At 43.8% G+C, this 11588-nt stretch overlaps 1 protein-coding gene across 2 annotated transcripts in view; it reads right to left on the bottom strand.

Moving 5' to 3' along the window:
- LOC138288364 (zinc finger protein 19-like) overlaps positions 1-11588 on the bottom strand; it is a 62332-nt gene that overhangs the window by 17026 nt on the left and 33718 nt on the right. The gene's annotated exons all lie outside the window — the stretch shown is intronic.

Raw genomic sequence — 11588 nt, 5'->3', positions numbered from 1 at the left:
TTCTACAGATGGCTAATAATGATGGAACTTTAAACAAAGTCTGGTACACAATAGAACCTATTAATGAAAGGTAAACAGAAAGTGAATATATGCAAACACTTTACTAAATATATTCTATGAAGGATAGGAACAGATGAGTATATAATAAAGATTTAATTATTTAAATACATAATATTTTTAGAAGAACTTGGATTATTTGTATTTAAGAAAACTTACTAAATAGAAGTCTGTGGGATAATGTAATAACTTTTGTGATGAATATCATTTGAGAACACAAGGGGTGTTGTTGGCGTGATAGAGCTGGGTACTGTGAGACCGTCTCAGAGACACTTATTGAGGCTACCTTCCTCCAGACTTGCAGCAGTGACTAGGCATCCAATCATCCCAAAAGCAGCACAGTATGATCACTGATTTGATATAATGGCCTCACAGACTGGTAGCCAAGAGTCCCCTGTCTGAAACTACAGTGGGTTAGGATGAAACTTGACACCTTTGAAAGCGCAAGTGATATCTGACTGAGCCTGCAGAATTGACAAGTTGTATCAATGATAAACTCTTCAAGAAATTTCAGAAAGGACATTTGAGAAATTTACTATCAGAAACAAAGAGAAAGCCTTCCCTCCCTCAGAACCGGCACAGGTTTTTATCACATTTGGAAGCTTTGTAAACAGCGGGCAATAACGGACTCAGGTTTCCTAACTGATAAGCGATCATATTGAAGCTTCCAAATGCAATTACAGAAAGCAGGTGGAAAAGCTATGAAGGAGTATTACAGTTGTGAAATAGCTGATGAGGATTACAATACAAATAAACATCTTAAGCTGTCTGAAAATATTGTACCAGGCAGTTTACTTGAAATACAATTCAGTTTCTCGCATGGCACTGTCTGATGGCTTTGATGGTGTCTTCTGTAAAAATGTAATAATGCTATGTTAACAGAACTGTAAAATGGCCTTTGTGAATCTATGTAGTCTGGCTATCGCCTGTTCAAACTAACAGCCTGATTTATATATTGGCAGAGAGGATACTCTGTTAAAATGCCTCCCCGCCAATTTAGTAGTCCATCTGCCAAATTTAATTGTGGTCACACCTTAAGTTTATCTTCTGTTTGGCCGTGGCAGAGATTATTCTGTCTCTGCTGTGGCCAAACTTCTCTGATGGCTCTGGGGAGTAAGGGCCTTCAGGTAAAACTTGGCAGTATGGAACAGTAGAAAATCATAAATAAATAAAAATTATAATGCTCCTCCACCACGGGAGAGGCCTCCGATGGCAAGAGGAGCGTTACTTTTTTTTCTTTTAAATAAAATCCAGTTTTGGGATTTTCCTTTTGAAGAGAAAAAAAATACTGTTTGCTTCAGGGCTGAGTCCTTCCGATGAAGCCCCATAGCAAACAGTAAAATGCACTGAGAGAAACCGCCATGAAGGTGCTTCCTGCCAATGCTTTTACAAGTGACCATCAGCCTGGCAGTCCTTTACAAATTAGGTGGGCGGCCTCTCAACCATGGGGACAGAGTAATGTGCCTCCATCCCCATCACGGAATAGCTGGTCTCCCGCCTAAATATTACATCGAGGGTTCCACCCCACATGTAGGATTGAGGAGCCCTGTTCAACAGAAGGCAAATTCCTCTCAGTCTCTGGTCAGTGGTTGTCAGCAGTGCCAATTTTACATGATTTGAAATCTGCCTTTTGCAGTATCTTGCACGTTTTAGGACGGAATCTTTTTGACTCCAAAAAGACTCCATATCAGTGTGAGTAACCACTAGAATAGAATGTAATGAAAGCTTGGTTTAGAATGTTGGAGTTCACAAGTACACCCAGAGGAATAAAGACATGTGATTTACAGCTCTATGTGTGGCGTAGTCATTGGCGGGTACCAGGCAGAGGAGGACGCTACATATGGCAACAAGGTAGGGGATAAGTAAACCAAAGGAAGATAGTGCTCTCCTAGAGCGTTTGCTGGGGTCCAAGCAAACTGCTTGTGCGAGCTATGTGTGCCTTCGAAGTGCCGAGTCCACGGTTGCCGTATGTGAGGTGAAAGCGAAACTTCAATCGGTGTGAAGCATCGGAATGCAAAAAAAGCTTCACTCAAAAGTCTATGCATCATTGGTCAAGAAGATATGACCAAGATCATACTAAAAAGGTACCACAGTGCCATGCAAAATAAAGTTATACACTGTACAGAGTGTTACAGCTGGTTTACAAAGCAAAGTCAAAGACAGTCATATTTTACCACATTAGGTTGCGAACAGAAGCACTGCAAGCCATAGATCAACCAGGTGTGAAAAGAGAGACTGAAACAAGCTCCATCAAGTACATTAAAGGACCATCTGCCTATTTGAACCAATTAAATAGAGTCATCATACCGCGGCCAAGGGTGGCTCATAAAGAAGTGCCTGGGGTTGTGTTTGCTGGGCTGTCCGTACCTACAGTGACAAAAAATTTGGCAGAAGGGCGTTCTGCTGATGGAGTCCATCAAGGATGACCCTGGAGATGGTCCATCGCAGGGCCAGGGTACAGGCATGAATGGAACATATCCTGATTTCCAGCAAGGAGTGCCAGAGAGAGGTCCAGGGCCAGCAGTTACAATGCTACTGCCTTTCTAAAACTACCACCACCTTTCAATACTGCCAAAAAGCAAAATATTGATGATAGATGGAATGCTTGGATAGAGACATTAGAAAATGTCATTGATGCATCTGAAGAGACTGATAAAGATGATCAAGTATCTCAAAAATCTTACTGGTGATGGTGTGAAAGAAGTTATAAAGAAAATGCAGAGCTGATGAAGAAGTCACGTACCATCAGATTAAAAATGCTTTGAATCTCACTTTCAATCCACTACCAAACGTTGATTACGAACAATACGTTTTCAGTCAAGAACATCAAAGAGTTGGTGAAAATATTGACGAATTTGTGAAAAAACTTGATGCATTCATCAAACACTAAGTTCAATGAATTTAATTATGATCAAGAAGCCATGCGTTTAAGAGTTATGGATGGATGATTGTCGATTCATTCAGACGACGAATGCTGAGAAAAACTTTTAGTCTGGAGCAAGTGCTGACGACTGTCAGATCTGAGGAACATGCTCAGAGACAAGCTGCTGACATGGCAGCCAACGATGCCCAGAGTGAGTCAGTCATGAGTGTGAAAAGTAAGCAGAAGCAAAAGTCTGAAGGACACAAAGTGATGTCTATGCGTAAAAAGAAGCTGTGTTTTAAATGTGGATTTTCATTTCTAAAAGAGTCCCCGCCATTGGACAGATATGTAAAGGCAGCGCAAGCCATTTTGTGATGATGTGTAGTGCAAAGGAAAAAGTAAGTGTGTCACTGCGTGAAGACAATGGCCGCCAGAACGTTCCAGACGCAACGTCTGACGCTCGCCCGCAAGGCCAAGCGCCGACATCAGTTGAGATAAACTGACACTAAACAATGTTGATCTGCATCTAAATCATTGTCAAACAGTTCTTATGTTTCATTATCAAGTGAAAGCGAAGAAAGTGACTGAGCCATGTCGATGCTCACCTTAGAGAAATGTGCGCATGTTGGACTGGTCTCATGTAAATGAAAATGTCAGTCCAAGAAAAGTCGACATGCCAAAGCAGCGAATTCCTAAAAACACTGTCCAAAGATCATGTTAAAAATAAATGGATGTTTAAAACCATTCATTATAGACAGTGATGCATAGATAAACATAAACCCAAAGAGAAATACAATTAACTATCTCCATTGCCACAGCTCACACCACTGAAGACCACAGTGTATACATGGCCTGCATCAACGCCCCAAAAAAGTCAAGGTTCATTTGTAACAACAGGGAAACATAAGAAACTGCACCAATCTATGTGATTCAGGGTTGCAGCATCAAGTGCCTATTTACTCAGTTTAAATAAGGCTTCTAATATCAGACAGCTTTCTGTGAATTACAACCTGAATGCTCACCACAAAACAGTAAGTCAATTTCCTTCGTTAGTTCATGGTTTAGGAAAGCTTGAGACTTTGAAAGTAAAACTGCATATTAATGAAGATCTGTCCTGTTGCTCTGAGACAGACAAATTGCTTTTCATTTACAAGAAGCTGCAGAAAAAGAACTTGAATCTTTAATGAAACATGACATAATAGAGCGTTCCACTTGTTCAATACCATGGGTTTCTCCCATAGTGGTGGCGCACAAAAAGGACACTGAAGGAGCTGAACACATCTGCGTTGATATGTGTCAGGCAAACAAGGCGACTGAACGAGAACCACATCCAGGTCCACAAATTGCTGCCATGATAACGCAATTGAATGGTGCAAAGATTTTTCTCTCTGATTTAAATAAAGGTTATTGTCAGTTGGAACTTGAAGAAAGCTGCACGTACATTACAACCTTTTCTACACAAGTTGATTTGTTTTGATACAAAAGACTTAATTTTGGTGTGTCATCGCCAGCAGAACTTTTCCAAGACATCATCATACAGCCTGATGTAAATGCGTTTGATTGTAGGGATGACATATTAGTTTTCGGAGCTACGCAGAAGGAGCATGATAGAGTTCTCATACAAGTATGTTGTTTACTCCATGATAAAGGCTTGACCTTAAGTAACGACAAGTGTGTGTTCAACAAGATAAAACTAGAATTCTTTAGTCATATCAGTTGTGATGGGGGTATGAACCTTGATCATGCAAAACTACAAGCTATGTCAAATGCTCATCCCCAGCAAGATGTTTCAATGGTACGTTCTTTTCTTGGCATTGCCAGTTACTGTTCAAGGTACATACAAGACTTTGCCACTGTTAGTGCTCCATTACGAGAGTTGACAAAGAGAAATTTTTCTTTTCAATGGTCACAAGAATGTGAGAGAAGTTTCGAGGGAATCTAACACGCCATTGAAAATGCTACTGAAATGGCATACTTCAATCTAAAGCTTCATTCAGACATAGTAGTCAAAGCTACTATCCTTGCACAGCATAGAGGACGTCCAAATGCTCAATGGCATACTGTGGCTTGTGCTAGTAAAAGTTTGTCCCAAACAGAACTTGCATACCCACAAACTGAGAAAGAAAGTTTGGCTGTGGAATGGGCTTGTGAACATTTCCATGTGTCTCGGTACAAAAAAATCTTTTACGCTGGTAACAGATAAACAAGATTTACTAACCATCATTTGCAATCCAAAAGCCAAGAAGCCTCCTCACTATTGCAGGAGTACAAGTATACAATTGTGCATCATCCAGGAAAGAATCAGAATCCTGATGAATACTTTCCGAGAGTGACTATACAAGGTCACAGTACTCCATCCAAGACGGCTGAAGCCTACATTAATTTAATCCTCAAGTCAAATACACCAGCTGCTATCTCGTTAGCCCAGATTATCACTGACAGAGCCATGGTAGTGAAATGCGGAAGTTAAAAGAAAAATTACACATGATTCATTGAACAAACACACATCTTCTCACAAATGATGGTGAATATCAAAAATAGAAAAATATCAAAGACGAATTGTCCATAACGCAGGAAGGAGTTATACTGCAAGGGTCGAGAATCCTGATCCCGGAGACTCTGAGACAGAAAGTAACTGAAGGGGCTCACGGAGGACATTGTGGTATTGTTTCCACAAAAAGAGTTTTCCGAGACAGAGTTTGGTTTCCATACTTAGATGAAAGAGTTGCAAAGGAACTCAAGGCCTCTCATAAGCAACTGCCTTTTTAACAATGTTACTCAACATACTTTGAACATGACAGAACTCCCTACACATGCTTGGGTGAGAACAGCCATGGACTTCTTTGGTGCACTTGATAATGTACATCACTTAATGGTGACGGAAGATGAATACCCACATTTCCCCTTCGTTGAAGTCTAACCTATGACTCAAGAACCAGTTATTGATAGCATCTTTGCAACATGGGGTGTTAGAATTGGGGTCTCTAGCTGCCAGTCAGTTTGCATCCTGTCCAAGTAGGGACCCTCACTCTAGTCAGGATAAGGGAGATACTCAGCTCAGATAACCCCCGCTCACCTCCTTGGTAGCCTGGCACAAGCAGTCAGGATTATCTCAGAATCAATGTGTAAAGCATTTGCACATAACACACATTGATACAGTGAATACACTTCAAATCAGAATCAAATCGAGTAAGGGACTGCTGCATTTTTCTATTTTAATTGTATTTTAACTCTAATTCATTCTATCTGGGGCATTTGGGGTTATTTTTGCTGTGATCTTGGGGTGTTTTACATTGTTTTTAGAATCGCTGGAAAGTTCAGATTTTTTAGATTTTAGATTTTACCTTCTCTTTGGGGATATAATTCGGGGCTTTTTACTTGAACCCCGGCAGAGTTTTTTCTGCTGCTGGTCTGCCGCACGCCTCGAGGTTTGGGCCTGTTAGGGCCCACCTCCTTCTCAGCACGTAGTGGGCTGACATTTTGGGAAGGATTCCGGGTCAGCAGGCTAGTTGCTAGCTGACGCTTTAGCTTCCGGGGGTTAGTCACTACTTATGCGCTTGCTGAAGAGAATGCGCGCAGCGAGCGCGCTGCTGGTGCGCCAAAGGCGTGCCAAAGGCAAGCCCGTCTGCGCCCGTCCGCGTCCGGAAGGGGCCGGTCATTATACCTCTAAACATTGTATGACCTATCTTAATCAGGACTTATTATCTTTACACAAAGTCCCTTACAATCACGACTGCAGGCAATTAGACCTTGCAGCAGATATGAGTGCCGCTTGCAATTATTGTCACTGGATGCCTTCGCCCCACCTGGAAGAAGGTGCTATTTCAGACTGAAATAGTAATGAGAAGCCCTGCAAGCCTAGTATGACATGGGGTTTAATTAATGCCCGTTCTTTGATTAAACATGCCTTTGAAATCAATTAATTGATTAAGCCAGCTAACCTTGATTGCCTTTTCATCACGGAAACTTGGGCCAGAGCCGACTCTGACCCTGATTTTCTAATTGCATCACCCCGAGGTTACTCTTTCGTTAGACACGATAGAGAAGAAAAGAGAGGAGGGGGGGATAGCCATAATTTTTAAAAATTATTTATGTTGTTCACTAACGGATCTTAAGGGTAGCCTTCAGATATGTGAAGGGTCTTATTTTAAAATGAAAATTCAGAATAGTCTGGTCATTGAAGGCCTACTTCTCTATAGACCGCCGGGCCCCAAAAATGCTTTTTTGGCGGCCTGGCCTTCCTTGCTGGAACCACTTCTTCTAGCTAAGAATGCTCTGGTATTAGGTGACTTCAACCTATACTTAGATGATTTATCCGACCCTGCCTTGGTGGACTTTACCAGCTATATGCAGAGCTTGGACTGGCATTTGGGAGATATTGCTCCCTCGCATACAGCTGGCCACATGTTGGATGCCATCTTTACAAGATCAGGATTGATCACTAGAAATAGTAATAGGGAGGTAGACTGGTCAGACCACTTTTTATTATCTTTTAAGTTATCTTGGCTGTGCCCTGCACCTAAATTGACTCCTAGTACCGCCCAAAAAAGACCATGGCACAAAATCAACAAGTCCAATTTTCCTCAGGCCCTGAAAACTGGCTGGGCCCAGGGGAAGTTAGTAGGAGGCTCACACCTTGAGATTTTTGACCAGGGTTTGAAAAGGGCCATTGATGGGTTGGCTCCTCTATCTATGATAACTTCTAAAGCCAGACGTGTTCAGTCGGCACCCTGGTATTCGGAAGAGCTGAAAGATTTACAAAGAACTTATTGTAGGCAGGAGCGGAAATGGCTATTAAATAAAACCCATGGAGAAAGAGGAAAACTCAAGGAAGCCCTTGGGAAGTATAAAGTGGCCATTTAGTTAGCAAAATCCTCACACTTTTCTAAAGTAATTAGAGGGGCTTTGAACTCCTCTAAAGAACTGTTAATACAGTTCGTACCCTGACGTCTTCTATGACACGATTCTCCCCGTTAGAAAACTCTCCACAATACTGTCAATCAGTGGCGGATTTTTTTAATAATAAAATTACCAACCTGCTGACGGACTTTAGTTCCCCCCCCTTGATTTAGAGGATGAACTCCCTTTGTGTTATGCAGAGGCAGTGAATTCACTGAACTGCTTTTGATCCCTTTCTGCAAAAAAAAAATACTTGATTTTCTCATGGCAGTGAAATCAGGCTCACCTACCGATCTTTGCCCGCCTCGCATTTTAAAGTTAACCCCTCTGCCGGTGGCCGATGCTTTGAAGCCAGTGTTTGCAGAAATTCTTCAGGAAGGGAATTTCCCGGCGGTCTGGAAACAGGCCACAGTGATTCCTCTCACTAAAAAACCGAGAAAAGATGCTGCTGACCTTTCAAATCTTCGCCCGATCTCGCTACTGCCGTGCTTGGGCAAAATGTTAGAAAAATATCTAAACTATGAGTTATCTGCTTTTCTTCAAGAGAATGGCAAACTGGACCCGTCACAGCACGGCTTTCGCTGTGCTCACAGCACGGAAACAGCACTAATCTCTACTTCTGATATTATTCGCCGAAGAGGCGATTTGGGAGAGGGTACGATTCTGGTCCTGTTGGACTTGTCAGCAGCTTTTGACACTATTTCTGCTACCATCCTGCTTAATTGTTTGTCCCAGGTCGGAGTGAGAGGGAAGGCCTGGAAGTTACTCAGCTCCTTTCTCACGGATAGAACGATAACGGTGGCTTGTGGAGACCATCGGGCCTCCCCTTTCCATCTTCCATGTGGAGTTCCGCAGGGGTCCTCCCTCAGTCCAACGCTTTTTAATGTATATATGGTGCCCCTGGCGAACCTGGTTCGCTCTTTCGGCTTCCAGATTGTCTCCTACGCAGATGACACGCAGGTGATTGTGCCAGTTTCGCGTAATTGGGAGGACACAAAGGAGAAATTCCAATGCGGCATGGCAGCAATTAACAATTGGATGGCCAGCAATTGGCTAAAACTTAACGGGGACAAGACGGTGATTATGTGTTTTGGGTGCAATAACTCCCCTTGGGACAATAGTTGGTGGCCTCTAGCTTGTAGGGGTTGTCCGTCACCTGTGCCCTTCGCTAAAAACCTAGGCATTATTTTTGACGACACCCTCTCTTTTAAGCTACAGATTAATCATATAGTCAAGATCTGCTTTTGGATATTAAAAACAGAGGACGATTTAAGGCGGCCGGTTGTGCTGGCGTTAGTCACCTCATGACTGGACTACTGTAACGCGTTGCTGCTCAATGCGAATAAATCATCTTTAGACAAATTACAGTCTATTCAGAACACAGCAGCACGCTTAACTTTGAATCTCCCTCAGTCTATATCTGCTAGCAGATGTTTGACATCGCTACATTGGTTACCGAATAAGAAGAGGATTATTTTTAAAACACTCTATCTTACTCACAAAGCATTACAGTCTGAGGGTTGTGACTATTTGAAGTCCACTCTGCAATTTTATCAACCGACGAGACATCTGAGATCCTCTTTCAAATATATGATCAAGGTGCCTCTCTGCAACAAGGCTAGGTGGGGAGACTGTGCTTTTACGGTGGAAGCGGCTAGGCTCTGGAATGCCCTGCCTCTTACGCTTCGTCAAATGGCAACTAATTTTGTGTTCAGGAAAAGCCTTAAAACCTTACTTTTTGTAAATTAGGTATTCTTGTGGGTGGCTTGTGCTCTTTCCCTCTGTCCTCGGTTTGATTAGCACCTCGATGCTTTCGCCGGAATGCGCTTTATAAATGAACCAATACAATACAATACAATACAAAAGGACACCACACCTGTTTTAGAAAAAACAGCCAATATTTATCTATGTCAAACAAGGACAAAAGAACATCCAACAAACAGAAATAAAGATATTAATTTTGCAAGAATTACTTTAAAATACAGTTCCTTGAAGTCGTTAGCTCCGTCTGGGGCTATCACAGCATTGTGAACAACAAATCTAACAGTTCAGCCGGCCGCGGCGTCGTGGGCCAGCTATGGTGTCGGTAAGACCGGCAAACAGTACCTTTGAAATGCAGGGTGTCGTGATCCTCGCGATGAGATCTGGAGTGTGGCGTCACAGGAATCCCAGGAGTCTGTTCCGGAGGTCGGTGCGGGGAACGTCTGGCCCTTGAAGTCACACGTGTTGCAGATCGAACTCTGGGCTGATGACGAAGTCTGGAGCGCTGACGTGGATGGTGTTGGGGCTGCGGTGCAAAGCAGGACGATGCAACGTGTGTTTCCCACAGGTCACAGTGCAGGCAACAGCTTGGTGACAGCGTCCTACGGCATCGGTGAGACCAGAGCTGCAGTGTGAAGCAGGGAGGTGCGAAGTGCGGTGTCTCCAGGTCAGGGTGCGGGCAGCAGTGCCATTGTCATTGTTGAAGCGCTGTTGTCGGTAGGCTCAAGGTGGCGGCGCAAGGCAGGCTCTGTGCGGCGCCCACGGGTCGCAGTGCAGATAGGGGCGTCTGTTGACAACACTGAGGTTGAGGTCGATGGCGCTGGTGTCGGTGGACCGGGGCTGCGGTGCTGGACGGGACGGTGCTTTGTGTATCTCACGAGCGGTGTCCACAGGCCACGGTGCGGGCAGCAGCACAGGTGTCAGTGTGGAGCTGCGGTGTTGGGGGATGTCAAGGCTGCGGTGTGAGCAAGGCGATGCAGAGTGCAGGGCCCACAGGTCACGGTGCATGGAGTGGCTCGGTGGAGGCGCCAGGTGGGGTTATCTGCGAGACTAGAGCTGGGGTGCAACGTGGGGCACGGCTCCGTGTGGCGTTGTCAGGTCACGGTGCAGGCAGTGGCATCACTGATGGCATCGCAGTGGTTTTTCTTCTGTTGCAGCACAAAACACACAGTTTCCAGTGCTGTAGGCAGATGATGCTGAAGTCTTTGATATCCTAGAGACTTCCAGCAGGAGGCAAGCTCTCCTCCAAGCCCTTGGAGAACCTCACAAGCAGGATACACAATAAACTTTAGTCTTTGCCGTCTTTAAGGCAGAAGCAGCAACTGCAGGCACACACAGCAAAGGGGCAGTACTCCTTTTCCAGTTCTTCTTCTTGGCAAAGGTTCCTCTTGATCCAGAAGGGTTCTAAAAGTCTGGGCTTTTGGGTCCACTACTTATACTCCTTTCTGCTTTTGAAGTAGGCACACTTCAAAGGAAAGTGTCTGTGGTTCACAAGATCCTGCCTTGCCCAGGCCTGGCCCCAGGACACACTCCTGGGTGTTGGAGACTGCATTGCATGTGGACAGGCACTGCCCTTTCAGGTGTGTCAGCTCATACCTCCCCACTCCAGCCCAGGAGAATCATCAGGATATGCAGGCTACACCCCAGCTTCCTTTGTGTCACTGTATAGAGGGAATTCACAACAGCGCAAATGTCAGTCTGACCCAGATGTGGAATACATAAGCAGGCAGAGGCACAGAATGGTTTAAGCAAGAAAATACCTAGTTTCTAAAACAGGGGTGTGGAATTTATGAAAATATCTACTTGTTTATGGGACAGGTTGCTTCTTAAATCTACTTGTCCTGCAAAGAAATCTACTTGTCCCTTTGGTGCCATGTAGTGCGACGACAAATTATGACTGCAATCTCTTTATGTAAGAGCTCTGATTATAGCCTCTCTGGTTATGCAAAGGCTACTACTATATTAGAGATTGAATGCTTGCAATTTCAATCCATACTATAGCAATTTT

This window comes from Pleurodeles waltl, chromosome 4_1, assembly GCF_031143425.1.
Source record: "Pleurodeles waltl isolate 20211129_DDA chromosome 4_1, aPleWal1.hap1.20221129, whole genome shotgun sequence".
NCBI lineage: Eukaryota > Metazoa > Chordata > Amphibia > Caudata > Salamandridae > Pleurodeles > Pleurodeles waltl.
Note: the sequence above shows the minus strand (reverse complement) of the source record. Positions and strands in the feature narration are given on the sequence as shown.